This window comes from Thunnus maccoyii, chromosome 9, assembly GCF_910596095.1.
Source record: "Thunnus maccoyii chromosome 9, fThuMac1.1, whole genome shotgun sequence".
NCBI lineage: Eukaryota > Metazoa > Chordata > Actinopteri > Scombriformes > Scombridae > Thunnus > Thunnus maccoyii.
This window is the reverse complement of record NC_056541.1, coordinates 28,586,640-28,604,903: the sequence shown is the minus strand read 5'-3', so window position 1 is coordinate 28,604,903 and position 18,264 is coordinate 28,586,640. Positions and strand designations below refer to the sequence as shown.

At 38.2% G+C, this 18,264-nt stretch overlaps 1 protein-coding gene across 1 annotated transcript in view; it reads right to left on the bottom strand.

Moving 5' to 3' along the window:
• arvcfb (ARVCF delta catenin family member b) overlaps window positions 1–18,264 on the bottom strand; it is a 238,434-nt gene that overhangs the window by 174,040 nt on the left and 46,130 nt on the right. Inside the window, exon 2 of the mRNA XM_042422420.1 lies at window positions 14,911–14,995. The gene's annotated coding sequence lies outside the window, so the exon portion shown is untranslated. The remainder of the gene's footprint in view (window positions 1–14,910; window positions 14,996–18,264) is intronic.

Sequence of the window (18,264 nt, the reverse complement as noted above, 5' to 3'; positions counted from 1 at the left end):
TGTCAGATATATTAGGCTAATAATTAGGAATTGGCGAGTCAACATTGTCCATTTCTGATATGATGGGTATGATGCGATTTGTTTGATTACATATTTATTGCATAATGGAACAATACTGTATGTTTGTCTGTGAGGAAGCTGCTCTTAGCTTGAATAGATTTTAATAAAACGTTTTGATCAGACTTCACAGGAGTAAGCATGAATAATTCAGAAGTGGTGGTTGTAGTATTATCCTGGAGTGTTTTAATGCCCCATGCTGTTTCAGAGGCTTTCCTACACTGTCAAAAATAACAATCTGGGGAATATACATTGAATATTGTAATGATTTGCAATTCTCAGTGTGAAATTGCCCTATTGCTCACATTACTTGAATTCACGATATGTGGGTATCTACTGGGTTACCAGTTAAACATTAATACACGTGCTCTCACGTGCAACATCATGCAGATGCAGAATTGCTCCTGCTTCATGTTGCCATAGTTAAATGTGTTTGTTTCATGATAGATACCACTCAAAATTATGAAGATCTCCGACTAATTTCTCAACAACTTTCACGCTAACCTCATGATTCTGTGATATTCATCATCTGTGTTTAGATACTGTGATTCTGTTCGATTTGAGTGCAGCGAGATGATTGCATTGGGTTTTATGCGCACTTACAGTATCTATGCATATATCCATACAAACAGCACATCCATGCAGATCTTTATATTTTCTATGAGTTCTATACAGACATGTATATATGTGATGGAGGAGGAGATAAATATAAAATGAGCTCTTTATTATAGGTTGCATGTGGGAGGAGAAGCCTCCAGTCAAAGGTCTGTGTTGAGCTTTCTGTAGCTGCTGTCTAATCTGCCATCACCTCCCTTAAACAGCATGTGCATAGCTTTATGCCAATGCTGCGTCCTTGAATGTGTGACTCTTGCAGAATGGAAAGAAGATGGAAAAGAGACTGAATGGGTGAGGAGCGGGAGAAGAGGAGGGACGAGCAGAGAAATTATTCAAATGACGGTTAGATTTGTAGCACCAAAAGGCTCCTCATTACCATAACTTCAAAACCTTAACGTTCCAGTCTTAATAATACATGCGCTTTGAGTCTCCCAGTGAATCACCTCACGCTCTGTAATATTTCTGTTTTTCTATTTGTTATGAGGCAATGAGACGTGGAGTTGTGTGGGAGACAGGCAAGAAAGAAAAAGGAGGGATTCTTCCTCTCTCTTGTCTCAGTAGGGCGAGACAGTGGGACATCCTGATCTCTGCTTTATTAAAAGCCGCCTCGTGTCTTATCTATGAGACAGACCAGTCATACCAATTAACATTCCAGTACAGTGTTTCTGCAGCTGAGAACAAGAGGCTAAACTACCTTCTTTCCTCTCTCTTTCTCTCTCACAAACACAAACACAAACACACACAAAGCTCATATTCGGTATATATGCTTGAGCACACACATATATTCTATAGTGTGGCAGTTGTGAGAGATGAAAGCACACAGTGTTCAGCTGGTGGAAGAAAGTGATACTTGGGTTTCAAATATACAATAAATAGGAGCATGAAGGTAGCAGGCTGTATCTGCAGCTGGCATGAGCAGAGTCAGCAGTGAGAGATTTATTCTGGCCTGGCTTCACTGAGTCGCTCCGTCTACGAAGTGACAGTGAAAAAGAGATGGAGCTGAGTCTTAGTCTTAGTTACTGGAGCAAGTTTGAAAAGAGGCTTGCAGCCCCAAAATAAAGCAACTTCAGTTTTTGTAAAGTATTTAATGTTTGTCTCCACATTCCACAATCACCCAATTAAACTGGTGGTAGCCACACATGACTGATATCATTATAGAACAATATTGGAATTTCATTAAAGCCCTCCTCCTGTCAAATATGTGTTTTTCTTCTTGTTCCTTCAGTTGGATGTTTGAGCTTCACTGTGCAGAGTTTGACACTAGAAGGCTGTTTTAGTATTTATCTGCAGAAGGGGGAAAGTTTCTCTGTGCTCACTTTAACTCTGAGTTTAAGGCGTGTACCTATTATAAGATTATAATGTGTCACATCACAACTAGTTTGGATCCAATCGTGGTCCAGTGTATAACTTACAGAAGAGTGTTGTGGTGCCTCCAGTGTGCATACGGTGAGAATGGACTTTTCTTGTGTCTTGTGTCCAGCAGTTAAAGTTTTAAAATGAACAATAATATTTTTCACTGAGAGTGAATGAATAGATGTCATTTTAAGTATTTTAAGGGTATTTGGAATTTTTTACAGAAAAAACATGTCAGATACAAATTATATAAAGCAGAGTATTTTTACATATTTTTAAGTCTGGAGGGGCTCTTTAAATAATTCAGAAAATATTTCAGTGAGTCAGCTTGATCCACCTCTAATATGATAAAATACTGTTTGCATTCTTACACAGTTAATGTGTAACTTATCATTGGTACTCTACATACAGTATCTATGACATATTTGTCAGTATTGGCCTTAAACCTGCAATAACTGATGACTGATAACTGAATAACTTTTTGGCCACTTGGAGACAGCATGAACAAACTATAAACACATCACTGAATTGTTACCACCTTTTCAATTGATATTGCAAGCATGCTAGCAAACAGTTGCCTTTTCACACATCCCGTAGCCATGGAGCAACATAAACATTCATTTAGAGTTGTGCTTCTGGCCACCTGATGAATGTAGGTCTGATATTCATTCTTCTTCTAGCTCTGTTTTAGTCTCTACCAACTCCTGAGGCAAATAACTGGTTCTTTAGTGGCTTAATGCTCCACTATGTTCATTGGCTATAGGTTTGTCTTCATTTTGGTGCTAGGAGTGAGGAGTGCTAGAGTGGGTTTTTAGAGCTTTTTTGCTGAAAAAAAGCTGCCTGCTGCAGCCAAAAATTGTATGAGAACAGTGACAGTGAACCAAATTCGCTGGCCATAAAACCAAAACAATGAGCTGAAAGACGCTGCAAAGCTCTGAAGGGAACTGCAGAGTCTGGGGATGATACTCTGAATGTTCATCACCCTAAGCAAACCCTTACAAATACAAGTAACCACATGATACATTGTTAATATAAACATACTGATTATAACTGTGTTACACACTATTATTTTATTTATCATTATTATTATTATTTATACACTTTTTTCAGATTTCTTAGAGTTTAGTGGATTTATGTGCATGGTTTTCCATGTATTTTCCAGTTTGTGCTTTTTAATGGTGGGTTATTGTATGGTAAATTATATATATTGTATTATCATTTATATGTTTAGAAACAATATATGCTAAAAAGTGTTTTTAGAAAAAACAGTTTCAGTACCAACAGTTGTACAGTAAAAGATATCCTAAATTTGAATTGGGCCTCTGACTTTTGTCATATGTCTGTTATCTCTCTGCATTATGTTTCTTTGGCAACAATTAGAGCTTGTGTGAAAAGATGCTATTCTGTGCATTGCAATATTTTTCCTTTTCACACACAATTCATGAATATATTAGTAGTCCCACACTGGTGTACAATATTGAGGAGCTCAAGCAAGTAAGGAGGCAATCAGAGAAGAAGGCAACTTGAGTTTCCCTCATTGTAACTGAATGTGAACAAAGTAATCCCATTAATACAGTGGCACTGTACATCCCCAATTTCATTCCTTTGTGGCACATAAAAAGGCAATTCTTTGTTCAGTGTCATTTTTGTAATGACGGGCAAAATGAAAACTACGGTATTAAAACAGAATAAGCAGGTCTCTGAAGGACTGCAGCTATAAGAGTGAATTCAAAAAGTGAAGACAGTCAGCAGTAAAAAGAGGGCACGTACTTTATGAATCTAAAGGATGACATATTCAAACATCAGTTTCAAAATTAAATAATCTGGGGTTACCACTAATATTCTTCCAAAAATGTGTATATATTTGTGTTTATTAGGGCTGTAGTCTCATGGTTGACTGGTCGATTAGTTGGTCAATATGCTCTTGTTCGACCAAATTCTCATTGGTCGAATAATCTCAATGTTACTTTCATAAGGAGAAAAGTGCTACATCAGTAGCCTTCCAGGATTAATCCATTATTTCCTGCAGCGGGAGGGACAGACTAACAAATTACCTGTAAATGGAGGGTGTACTCAAAACACCCCTGTTGTTTTCACAACTTACCTAACCTAACCTTATGGAGACTGCTAGGTATATTTGTATTCAACATTTACTGAATCAGTGTTTCTTCTATAATGATAACAACGAGAACCCCCACCAGGCCAAAAATATATTTTTAATGCTAAAAATAATGCCAAATATCGGAAATCAATAGCATTTGAGAGTCTCTGTACAGCGCTGTTCTGGTACGTGAGTCAACCTCTATGTCGTTGCCTGGGAAACTATTGGTAGCGTAACTCCGTTTAGGAATAGGGCATTGCGTAGTATGTTTGTGTAGCGAGTGGGAAAGGGCGAGCAACAGGAAAGTGACGGTGGATGCTAGCGGAGCAGAGGAAAAGTAAGTTGTCGGTCTGGCAGTAAATGTACAGTACAGACTACAGTGTGTCAGTTAATAAATGCTAAAAAGTCACGTATGTTGTTTCCCCAAGAGCTGGAAAAGTGAAGGGGGTTAGCTCCAAAGTTAGAAACAATAGGTTAGCCTAACCTGAAGATGCAAAACAGAGAAACTAATCATGTGCCAATAGATGCTACTATGATGGCCATTAGAACAAACTCTGTGGTTCATTGTCATTACTTTGTGTCTCTTTCTACCATCTATAGGAATAAACAACATTAAAAAGTTGAGTGACTAGTCACCAAAAGAACCTTAAACTTTGTAGGCTACCTGCTGGGCACCTTCATGAGATTGTAAACTACACAATACATGGTGATAATGCACTGAGACCTATACGCAACACTACTTTCCAATCGTATCCCCCACCCCATCAGTGTGTGAGGCCACGGGTGTGCGGTCCCCATCAGTGAGGCGTGAGGCATGAAGGACAGCCAGCCGCACACACCACACAGGAGATCCCCGGATTAGTCACACTTGCCGGTTCTCCGCCGCTGCCACCCTCTGCTGCATCGCCACCACGCATCCAAATGCAGTCTCAAAACACCACAGCAAGGGCAGCACTGCACTGCCCGCCATTATACACTGGAAATAAACAGCAAGCTCAGCCACAGAGTGTGGTAGTAGCTGATTATTGTTATAAGAACTACTTGGCAGTGTGTGGAGAATGCCGTGGGTGGGGCATACAAATGTATTTTTCTGTTAATGGGCTTTGCTATAGAGGAACCTTTTTATTCTTACCATTTCCTATCCTGAAAGGTTTTTTGATCAACAGCTTTCTGTGGAGCTGCACAGCAAAATTAGAAAAATACCAGGTGAGTTTAGAAATCCTTGTATAACATACATTACTGCATTAACACTCTACTGCACTGCATAGATAGATTTCCTGTTAATCACAGCAAAGTGTGAGTGGAAGAAAACACACTGACATAATGTCATAATAGCTTATTATGGACATTTTGAGCATTCAGAAATGTAGCAATTCAGTCTTTAAGCCATAAACACGCAGTAAAACCGAGACTGTCTTACCTTAAACTGGCTTTCACCGAGTCATAACTATCTGTCATCTTATTAAAATCCAGGACTTATTGTCTTTGTGTGTTTGTGTTTTGCTGTTATTACCATGCTATAATAACACATTTTCACTAAGAACCAGCAAGTTCCATTTCACCTTACATTGCCGGGATTGATTGGGAAACTGCAACAAGCCCTGAAGAAGAAAGAAATTAGAAACACAGTCAGGGTGGACAGTGACCTTTCCTGCCACCAGACCAATAATCCAAACTCTCCATACCAATACTACAGCGGAAAAGCCCAGGGGAAGAATTGACCCTACCACTCTCCACTGCTACACAACAGTTACAGAATGTGTGGCAATGTCACAAACTGAAGACAGCCATCCTCCTGGGCCAGCATCATAATTTGCGACCATTTAATAAAACACCCACAACAGTCCCCTGCAAAGCGAGCCCCACTGGAGCAACCTACACATTCTCTGGAGGATGTAATTATTAGAGAGCAGCGGTAAACATATGCCTGAATGCTATACAAATAATTCCACAGCAGTGGGGCAGTTGGTCCCAAAGCCTTTCTATAGTTTTAGTAATGTGGCACAAGTGACAGAATGCAAATATATTTATAGAGACAGGTTGACTGTGAGGCAAATACACAGGAACCTCAGTTCAGAGTAACAACTTAACCTGACCACATTCATGTCTGGAGTCTCTGCAAATATCAGCTTTACACTGCTACACTTCCAACACTCATTTTTCCTTAAGTCAAACATGTAATCTTCTAAGGAGGCTCTTTTTTTCATTGTAAGTGCTTTGCCGCAGATGAAATTTTGGAAATGTCATGTTACGAGTATGGTTAGACTCATTACTGTGGTGAATGCAGACACGAAGAACTTGGAGGCTTTATCATTACAACCTGTAATTTCCTAAAAAGATTGCAAATTCAACCATAGACTGGAATTGACGGCACGGCAGCAAACCCATTTCACCCTCTGTCTCAACCAATTCATGGTGCTACGTCATAAAACAAAGCTCCTATTTGGTGTACATTAACTTATTTAAGTCATATTCCCATGGCCATTAATATGCCCTCAGTGCATAAAATAATGAACAGCTGCCTCAGGCTCAGTCTGACACTGAATGAATCAAAATGAGTAATAAACAATATTTGAACACTTCCTGAAGCATTTCAGAGGTAACATGGCCTTAATGTCACTTGAGGTAACAATTCTCTTGTGGAATTGTTCTTTTTTTTTATACTTTAAAAAAAAAGAAATCTGTTTTATAACACAATAAACACAAGGTCACTCAGTTACATTAGATGATAAACAGTACATAGGAGTTGTTTCATTCACCTTCACTTTAATGTTTCACAACTGCATTTACTATAATTTCAGTTGTCAGATTCTTCAGGTCAGGTATGTATCCAACTTAGTCCGACACTCTTCTCCCTTTTCTTTCTGTAATCTTAAATTGAGTGTCATAACTTCCAGGCTGTATATGCTGTTTACAATATACATCCATTGGTTCAGGGTGGGAGGCTCTTTAAGACGCCAACATCTTGTAATTGCCTTCTTGCTTGCTACCATGACAATTTTTAGTAAATATTTGTTTCTGATATCCAGTTCCTTAGGTATGTTTCCTAAGTAGAAAGTGAGACAAGTGAACTCAATATCAAATCCTAATATAGTCTTAGTTGCAGCTTGAACATCAGCCCAGAGAGGCTGTAAGATGGGGTAAGGCCAAAAGATGTGAGTGTGATCTGCCATTAAGTGCCCACATTGTCTCCAGCATTGGTTCTGAAGTCCAGTTTGTTTTGATTTAATTCGGGGGTTATGAAAAACCTCACACTGTTCTTCCAGCAAAACTCTATCCAACTTTGTGAGTTTGTAGTAATCATCTGTGTTTGGATTATGAGAGTCCATTCCTTTGGATAGATTTTAATGCCCAGTTCTCTTTCCCACTTTTGCTTTATGTAGTCTGTTGAATTGCTCTTCATCAATACTTAAATACAGGTCCCAAATAATCCATCTGGTGGGTCCGGAGTTGTGTGCTTTAATAAACCATCTGTGTAACATCAGAACGTTCTTTATTGCTCGATCCCATCACCTCTTTTACATAATCTGCATTTTCAAGTATCTATAAACCATATTTTTCGGACATAGACTGGAAGTCTACTAATTCCCAATCCTTTACTGAAGAAGAATATGATGTGATACCATGCCTTATCCATTGTCTATATCTTAAATCTTGGGATGCTGGTTTAAAATTTGGGTCATATGCCGGCCACCTAAGTAATTTTATCCCTTTCTGGATCTGAAACTTCTTCACAAAGTCTGATCATATACCTAAAGAAAAACAAAACCATCCTGACCATTCTAAGTATCACATAAGTCTTTGATAATATATGGACAGCCAGGCAAAGATTGTACAGGTCTACCTGATATTAAAAATTCAATGTTTTTTCCAATTGGCATCATATTCAGGGTCACAGCAATAATCAGTGGTCTTCATTGTGCTGCTACATATTAATCATATATATATATACCATATAAACCTTGATATTTACTTGTCCCAAGCTCTAAATTGTGTGTCAGGAATGTGATCTGGTAATGATTGAAATAGATATAATAACCTGGGCAAGATGTTCATTTTGATGGTTGTTATTCAGTTGCCAAAGTCAGTGATCTGTTAAGGTCGTCACCTCTCTTATGATTAGTGTCTGTATAGTTATCATTATAGAGGTGAGATGTGTCCTTAGTCAGTTTTATTCCCAAATGTTTTATGTTTATGTTTTCAAGTTTCTGTGAGGGATTAAAATTAAAGACCAAGGCTTGAGTTTTCTCTATATGAAGGACATTACCTGATAATCTACCATACATTGTTAGGAGTAGTGGTATACTTGATGCTGTTTTTTTCAAAGCGACAAGAACATCGTCTGTGTACAGACATATCTTGTGTTCTGTACCTCTTATTGTAATGCCTTCAAGGACTGTCTCCTGTCTTATGAATTGAGCTAATGGTTCATTGAATAAGCTGAAGATTCCTGCACTAGCTGAGCACCCCTTGCAGCATCCTGGTTGTGCATGTATAGTCTTGGATTGATGGCCATTAATTGTTATTCTAGCAGTTGGCTATTTGTATAGAGTTCTAATACACTGTATGAATTTCTTGCAGAAACCAAATTTCTCCATGACTTGATAAAGATACTCCCAGCCCACCGAGTCAAATGTATTTTCAGCGTCTAAACTCAACAGGATTGCGCTGATTTTTTCATGGTTTATTTGTTCTATTATATGGAGACAACTCCTTATGTTATCCTGAGTCTGTCTATTTCATATAAAACCGTTTTGGTCGCCATCTGTTAATACTAGTATCACCTCCTCCATTCTTTTAGCCAATATGGATGTATAAAGTTTGAAATCTTGATTCAAAACATTGATTGGCCTGAATCAATTGCATTTCTTTCTATCGTTGCCTTCTTTAAGGATAATAGATAAAATGGCTTCCCTCCAAGATGGAGGCAGAACTCCCTCTTTTAGAATGTGGTTGAAACACTCATGGAGTAAAGTCAGGGTGTTGCTTGCTCTCTCACTGACTTGTACCACTCAGCTGGGAACCCATCGGCACCCAGCGATGAAATTGCTTCATTAATTTCCTCAATAGATATTTCTATTGTGAGTTCATTGTTATATAATTTTCCAATACAGGGTAGATCTAACTGGTTTAGAAAATTGTTCTATTGTATGTGCCTCTGCTTTATCCAGCTGAATGTACACGGACTTGTAATATGTTTCAAATGCTTTTTGAATGCCGTCCAGTTTACATGTTATTTTGTTAGATTCGGGGGTCTCTTATTTCATGAATAGTATTTTCAGCTTGTTATTTGTGTAATCTCCAAGCTAACAGCTTTGTTGCTTTTGAACCTGTCTCATGATATTTTTGCCTCATGAATCTGAGCTTTTTCTCCAACTCTTCACTATGAATTTTATCTATTTCCTGTTTGATTGGTCTCATCTGTTGCAGTAGAAGCGGGATTTTCACCTTACTTTGTAACTGCTCTAATTCTAAGAGTTTATTTTGTAAGTCTATCAGTCTTTGGGCTTTTATGGTCTGAAAGGTCCTTTGTACCAATCTTACATTCTTTAAGTCTATGTTTTTCAGAGTTATATGTAAAAAAATAAAAAAAATAAAAAAATCAATTCTTCAATGTACATTATGGCAGGCAGAATAAAAAGTGTATTCTCTATCTTGTGTATGGAAATCTCGCCATATATCTATCAACCCTAAGTCCTGTAATCTTTTCTTTATCCAGATTTATAAGTGAGTTCTTTCCTCTTTTGGCTAATTGTATCTAATTTGGGGTTAAGGATCATATTTAAATCCCCTGCACGAATGAGAACACTAAAAGTTTTGCAGGTAATTAGGTCGAATATTTTTTTTGAAAAATGCCTTATTGCTCCCAGGAGGGAACCACTTGCACTTTGGAGAGGATGAAAAATTTCACTAGCCTATCATCATTTTGGAGCTTAACTGAGAGACCACATCCAATTTCTCATTTGAAAGCCAGTGTTGCAAATCCCACTGAAATATGGTCTAAATGTGAAAAATCGTCTTTAAATAGTCAATGAAAAAACATTCACTTTTGAACCAGTTTTGAATGTCTTCACCAGTTTTAACGCCTTATCAATGGGAAACTGCTTACTAGGATGGTGGTCAGTATTGCAGTCTCTCCTCCTAGCTTAGTAGCCAGTGCCTCCTCGCCGCCATCTTCGTCTGTGTTGGTGTTTTCCCGTACAGTCATCCTCTCTAGCTAAATCTCCCTTTTTTACCTCTTCTTTGTGACCTAGAACTAGAACTTATCTTTTCCCCCTTCCATCTTCCAACTTATTTAGGTCAATTTTAGTTTTTATTACTTGTTGAATTTAGGGGGCTTAGCTAACCAGTATAGCCATCAACGATTCTACACCACCAGTAGACCCCGGAATTGTTCTCATTAATCGTGTGAAATAGGCAGGGAGGGTACTAAAATAAAATTCAATGACAGTGTAACTGCACTTTAGAAAAGTATAACTTTAATAAGTCTCTTCTATCTTAATTATTTGGGCCACTGCAGATCACTTGGCTGTGGGCCAGTGTCCTCTTCCTTCAAATGAAAACAAAACGCCAGCTTTTCAAAGGTGTGAGGGAGAGAGAGAAACAGAGAGAGAGAGAGAAAATAAAGTAGTGCATTAGTGAGAGAGCTGGTAAGTCCATGGCTATAGGCCTGTTGGCCCTTAGAGACACTCTGTGTGTCTCCTGGCTGAGTGTGCCTTATTAAAAGTCCTCCTCTACACATTCAACACCACTGTCAGGAAAAGTAACTTCAAAAGTTTTTGGAACAATTTTCATTTCCATGCAGCTGAAGAGCAGGACAGAGCTGGGCCAAGTTATTTTGCTATAATATATGCCATTTAGTTATCACTTTTCTCCAAAGTAGTATAAGCATGGGACACCCCAGCCTAGTGTCACCATTTTCTGCTGAAAATGTCTGCATATATACAACTTTTACATATATCAAATGTGGTCTGAACATCAGAACAAGAATTCACATGAAGTAAATTCTACCATTTCAAATTGTCATGTCTACCGTCCTAATTTTACACCAAAGAAGAGATTCTGTAACATATTTAAGTCTCTATAATTACATGGTCTGTTGTGCTGTCACTTTTGAACATGTAATAAATTGGTTAATTTCTGCATCAGTCTGTGGGCATTTTTTCCTGGCACTATTTATCTTGCCTATATGTACTGTACCTAGTGCTACATCTTGAAAAGCCTGGATTCAAGAGTGCAAACCCCTTTACATTTGCTTTCCTTGACCAATAATAGCTCTTAACAGACCATTATGACCTGGAAAGAAAGGGTTACAGGAACGTTGGGGGAGACCGAGACAGCATTATCATTAGTGAGCTAATCTGCTATCATGTTTTCTGCTGGCTGACCGCTGCTGCCTTTTTGTATGCTTTATTAAAAATGTTACAATGGACACATTTCAGCAGGAATAGAGAAAATGAAAGAAAATGTTGTTTGCTGTCTATCACAATAGTGTGCTGTGCCCTTTTTATTATCTGATATTTGTTAAGACAGACATTTTGAACAGAGCCAGTGGAAGTCTTTTACTGGTTGACAGACCCACACATTAAAGGAATGAATGTGATTCTAAAGCTGTAATATTTAAACAAAAAAAATTGTTATTTGGAAGGGATCCTTAAATGTGGTATGTACTGTAAATAAATGTATATAACACTAATTTTGGAGGGAGGTTGGTTTGCTACAGTTCTTTAGTTTGTTTTTCTCATATTTCTTGTTTTTAACATTTGAATATTTTTGCATTCTTAAAACCACAGTTTGTCAAAACTAAATAAAGGTTCAAGGTAGAGAAATGCAAGAGAAGGAAGCTTTATACTGCATTTTTCCTTTGCTGTAAAAAGTTTTACTTATTTTTCAGGGGCAGTTGTGTTGTACACTTCTTCACTAATTACCTTGTACTGCAGGATAAATAGACAAACTAGCGAGTAGTTACTGACATGTTTGGCTGTCTCCATCTGTCGTGTGACCCTCACTTAGCATGTGGTAGTGGTGCGATGAGGATCTCCTAGCTTAAGCCACTTTAGAGAGTCATGTCATGGATTTCATCATATCTTAAATATTATGATCTGCATTACAGTAAAGTGATGTAATTTTCTGAACTTACCAGACTGTTCTAGCTGTTCTATTATTTACCTTTACCCACTTAGTCATTATATCCACATTACTGATGATTATTTATCAAAAATCTCATTGTCTAAATATTTTGTGAAAGCACCAATAGTCATTCCTACAATGTTGCTGCAATATTGATATCTAGGTATTTGGTCAAAAATATTGTGATGTTTGATTTTGTCCATATCGCCCAGCCCTATTCTGAAGTTCAATTACATAAAACCTGAGAACATGAGAGTTTAAATGACTGAGCTTGCACTTGGAGAAGTCATAGTAGTCCACACAATGCTTGCACACACAGTGACAGTCAACTATAATTGGTCCCTTGTCAGAAGATTAATATGCATTCCCGCACTATTGAAATGGCCTTTCTTAGTGAAGCTCCAGAGAGTTAATTAAACTGATGCCATTTTGGAAGGCTAAGGATTTAAGAATAAAATGACCTTGATTTGAGAGGAGGGGCTCCTGGATGGATGACTACACTGTCCTTATGTCAGTACACTTAACCTTCTCTGACTAGCATTTACTCAGTGAGGGTTACAAGCTGAACTTGTTGCACCATGAAATTTTCTGCAGGTATAGTGAAGGCTGATGTGCACATTATATTTAACTGAAGGGCAGCTGCTGAAGTTTTATTGAGAAAGCTCACCCTGAACATGGTATTTAAAGAGAAAAATCTCCCTGGGTAAGATTCCTTTCAGCTATGATCACACATACAACGCTCAAATGCAAAGAACAGCTGTGTGTTGGCTGCTAGTGACACAGAGAGCAAGAGGTTAAAGGTCGTTCTATTGCAATGCAACTGTAATACACTTTTCATACCAAAATTAATGTGTATATGCAGCTTTTTTTAATGTGGGTAAAATTGCCAGTAGACGAGTTTGCCTTTCTGGTTTCTTTCCTAGTGTGTCATCTTCGACGTCACGGCTAGCAGCTTGTTAGCATGGCTAGCATTGCCATGCTGTAGCCCATAGACTGTATAAAAATAAGGTGTAGCCGCTGTGTTTACGGCTTAACAGCACCATGCTGGGCAGGTGACAGGTGTGTTTACTCTGTGTGTGCTCTGAAAGACATCAAGGCACAGATATAAAGTCACACAGCTGATGGACTGTTACTGTAACACTAACTCTTCAATGCAATAGCTACAATTGTCAAGGCTGAAACACAAACACACACGCACAAAGTTTGATGCATGCCAACCACAACCAGACTACTGATAATAACTTATATGGTCATATTCTTATAAATATGCTCTGCAATGACGGCCTTATTTTGCTTATGCTTTACAGTACATTTATGGCTAATATCTTATAATAAAAATTCTTAACAGGTCTCCTGCAAGGAATAAAAAAATTGCTTTGATAAATAATTGAATCAAAAGCCAATTTAAGCCAATCTGCTGTAAACAATCGGTCCACAGATGGCCACTTATTCCCACCTTGATGAATCATAAAGGAAGAATTTTTAGGTCTTCAGAGAGGTAGAAAATGAAATATGATTTCATAAAAAACAAACTAACAACATTTGTGCTTTTAGCTGCATACAATAAAATGTTAACAGGCAGTGAAGCAGCAGATGATAGTGAGGAATCACAGTGTGGTTTTGTCCCAGCAGCCGTGCCTCTCAGGGGGATAGTGGAGTTGGAACTGACCGAGGGAGAGTCACAGCCCAAGGGAGGTGGTGGAGGTGGGTTAATCTCCCATCCCTGTGCTTTCAGTAACCACATGTCAGAGCCTGGCTGCCTTCACATTTTGTGCAAAATTTTTTTGCAAGTCTTTAAATCTTCCCCTCATGTCAAGACTTAAAGCTGATATCTCATCCGAGGCCAGGTTGTAACTCAGCTCTGGTGATGTACTGCTCCCACAAGAACAGCCAGCGCAGTAGCTCAGTCCCATTAAACAAAAAAGTACAAGACCGCGACAGAAACAAAACATGACCTGGAGTTGGGATCTACTTTTTTGTCAGCCAAACTACGCAAATGACCGGTTTTAGCTGCCAGAAACAAGATTAAGCTCAGCAGCAAAAAGGAACAACTCTGCGCTCTAGTAAATCAAGGGCTAAAGAGAGTCCTCTTGTCTAAGTCACCAAAGAGAAGGCTGGCCGTTTTTGTTCTTTTTTTTGGAAACCAAGCTTCCACAAATAGGTTCAACTTCAGTTTAAGGCTCCTGGGCAACCAACATCAAGGCCTGAATTGTTTGTCAGGTGGCATCAGTACATCAGTACTTTTGTACTTTTTTGGAGAATATTTTTAAGAACCAAAGTAAAGAAAGAAAGTAGCAGTAAACCAAAGAAAGTAGCTGACAAAATCTTGGGCAAATACAGCAGTTACTTAGATCTTTGTAAAAAAAAACAAAATATGATATAACAGCAAAGATTATGTCTGCTTTAAAAACACACTGTTTTATGGCTGTAAATGGGGACGTAGCAGCACAAATAACTAACTTATTCACTTTATTCTCAATGACAAACTGAGCTCCATTGTTCCAAAAGAGATGTCAGCTATTCAGATAGTCAACTACATCTCAAATGTTTTGAAATTCACCTATGAATGAACCCCACTGTTGGACTTACTGTAATGTAAATTTACTGGAAACAGTATACTCCAACAAACCTGTTTGAAAAGAGGATGAACTCACCTTTGGTTGAGGAGAAAGACCCATACAAATATCAGGGCAGGTTGACATTTATCAGACCAGAGCCACAATACTTGAGCTGCTCCACCTGAAAAACAGAGAAAGATGTGTAAGCCTTCTAGGAGTAAATACAACATTTACACTGAGGAAGATACAAGCTTTATTAATGTACCTTGTCATGATAATGCAATGGACTTGTCTTGTAAAGGTGGTATAACTGAAGCAAAATCTGATTTAAAGTTTACATTTCTGCCATTTGCCATGTAGTCTAAAATCCCTGTGGGCCTCCATTTCACCATGTGCATTGAGAAATTAATGTGACTTCCAACAACCTACAAGTACAAGGCAACCACTGTGTCATGAACCAAGCAGAAATGGCCCAAGGACAAAGGTTTTAATAAAGTTGAAAAATTGATAACAAATGACAAAAGTTGCAAATAAATCCCAACATAAGAACTAGAAAAAGTAGCTACCAAAACCCAGACTCAAAGTGAGGTCAACTAAACAATGAATCAACTAAAGCTTAAACTAACAGAACAAAACTGAACAGAACTGACAAATCATTTTTTTTGTTTTTTAACAGCAGTTGGTAACCAGTGTGTTAGGTGCATTACTGCCACCTTCTGCTTTGGAGTATGGACCAAGATTTAATTCTACCCATTAATCCTGTCTGATTAACTCAAAGAAAATTCTACTGCTCGACCCACTTGGCAGGTTCATTAAAGTTTTTATACTGAGTTCCTGAACTGCAGCCTTCCTGAGTTCTTCCTTCATATGCTGTCTTTGTTGATCGTACTTATTACAATCTATGATTACATATGTAATATGTAATCATAGATTACATATTACATATGGCAACTGGTGTGGCGCCATACACTGTATAAACAATGAAAACTGAAATACCTATCAGTCAGTACTATTAATACAATGCAGCAGTACAACTGTAGTTCTCTGTCCATGGTGATATGTAAATGGATGTCAGTTATGTTTAAGACTCAATCGATATTTCATAAGATGATTCACCCAGGACCAATGGATAACTGTTTTAATCATTTAAATTTAAATTTGAGTTTAAGGCTTGTCTACAAGCATGATTTGTAACATCACAACAAGTGTGGAGCCAATCATGGTCCAGTATGCAACTTACACACATGTGATGTGGGAACTTGAAATCTGCAGATACACTGAGAATTGACATAATATTTTTGTACATATTTGCATACTCATAGATTCTGGATTTTTCACTGAGGGAGGGGGAGATGTAGGTAATTGAATTTTTTGGTGGAAAAACCAAATTAGACACAAATTATTATTCAAAGCTGAGTATTTCTATATCTTAAAGTATGTGAAGAGGGATTCTTTAAAGTACCGGTAATAACCCACCACCATTTAATTACTTGATTTTACGCCCTGCACTACTCCATGCTTTCATTTGTCATGTAATCTTGAAAAGTGCTTTACATAAATGAAATGTATCTATTATTAACCTTTACCAAATCTCAGTTGAACTAAGGAGCCAATTAGCAAACTACAATAGGAATTTGCACCAACGAACAAGCTTGTGCCCAATAAGTGAACAATAATGTGTGTATTTTAATATGAGTGTTAGAATCGTACTAAACGTAAGAAAGGCCAAGTTTGGACACTTTTCTTTAACAGAGAAAACTAGAAAACCTGTTTCTTTTGGAATGAATTGGAACTGCAAGGTATCTCTAAGCGGACTATATTTTCCATTCCTCGTAAAAAAAAAAAAAAAAGCAAACTTCAAAAAGTAGATTTTGAAGGATGACACTAATTTTGTTTTGGTATTGGATATATTTTTATAAAAAAAATATCTCCCAATGGCTTAAATCAGGGTGAGGCAGGTTTCACTGCACGTTTTACAGACTGACTGAAGCTGCTGAGTAAAGCCCCTCCAGACATGTATCATTAATAGTAACATCAACATATTGATTTGCTGTGGTCAAAGAATAAGCTCCAGCATATCTGAGGTTGACAGTATTGACTGGCTGCTATCAGATCATTTAAGACTGACTTTATCAGTCTGCTGCTAGTCTGAATATAGTGAGGATTCTGGAGAACCTTTGAGGCATAACACATACCCTGAACAGAGAGGAGGAGTGATAAAGTTGTCTGAATAAAAGCTATGAGTGCCACATGAGGACAGCAGCAGCAGAGTCGGTGTGGCGGCATGGGGTGGTGAGGCTCATGTCCTGTTTGGTCAGGGGGCGAGACCACGACAAGATACTGACAGAGAGAATACAGGACCTCCAGCTGAGTACCTGACATATCTCTCCATCCCTTCCTCCCTCCCTCTCTCTCTCTGTCCTCACTCTGAGCTCTTTAAGTGTTTCTACCTACCTCTCCATTAACTGTGCTAGCTGAGCTCCATGCAACCGGGCCACACTCAGAGAATCCAGATGTTGCAGGCATCCACAACATCAAAGGAAAAGATAGCAGAGTATCCAAGTAATCATGAGAGGGATTCTTTGACTGATCTAACTGTGTCTCATTTAGGTCCTTTGCTACAAAGTCATATTAAATAGTCATGCATTTTCTGGCGAACTGCAGAGAAAGAGGAGCATACTCAAAAACAAATTTTCAGCAAATCTCAAAAACCTGTCTTGTATGGAATATGACGACATTTACGATTCCTGAGAGGCCTGCAAAGGAAAACTGACAGTGCATTCCTGGTATTGCTCATTCTGCAGGATCTTTTATGTGACACCATTACAGCTAGAGCTTTTTTCTGTTTTGTTTTCACAAAGGGGGTGATCAATGCTTTATGAAAATAACAAACGAAAAAAAAGGTTCTACAGAGCAAGCAAATACAGACTTAAACTTCCTTTTCAAGATCCCCAAGGGGCAGATTAGTTATAAACAACAGCATCTTAAAAAACTGATCCAACAATCAGCGGCAGCATTGGGCTGAGTCATAATTTTTTCACCAGTGCACACTGCACAGTAGCGCCTGTTACTGTGAGAGTTGACATTGGGCATCAGACTCAAAATAGATGCAAGAAACTGGAGCCTGGAAAATGATCACATTACAGCATTGTTGGGCTTCTATAAAAGCAGATGACATATTTGACTGTAGTCCTGCGGTGTTTAATGGTGTAGAGGGTTTTCTTTTTGTTGTCACTGAAGCAGTCTCTGATGCTCATGTTTCATTGCCCTGGAATCACTGCCTTTTGCAGATATAAAGCAACAGCTTGATGTCAAAACAGTTTGCTATCAGCCTTCATATCATCTGTAACCACATGAGTTTAAGGTCCTTGTAGTGCTCTGATTTTAATGAGCAAAAATACATCCGCACACAGGCCTACTGTAGACTTAAGAAGGAGTGGAAACATTATT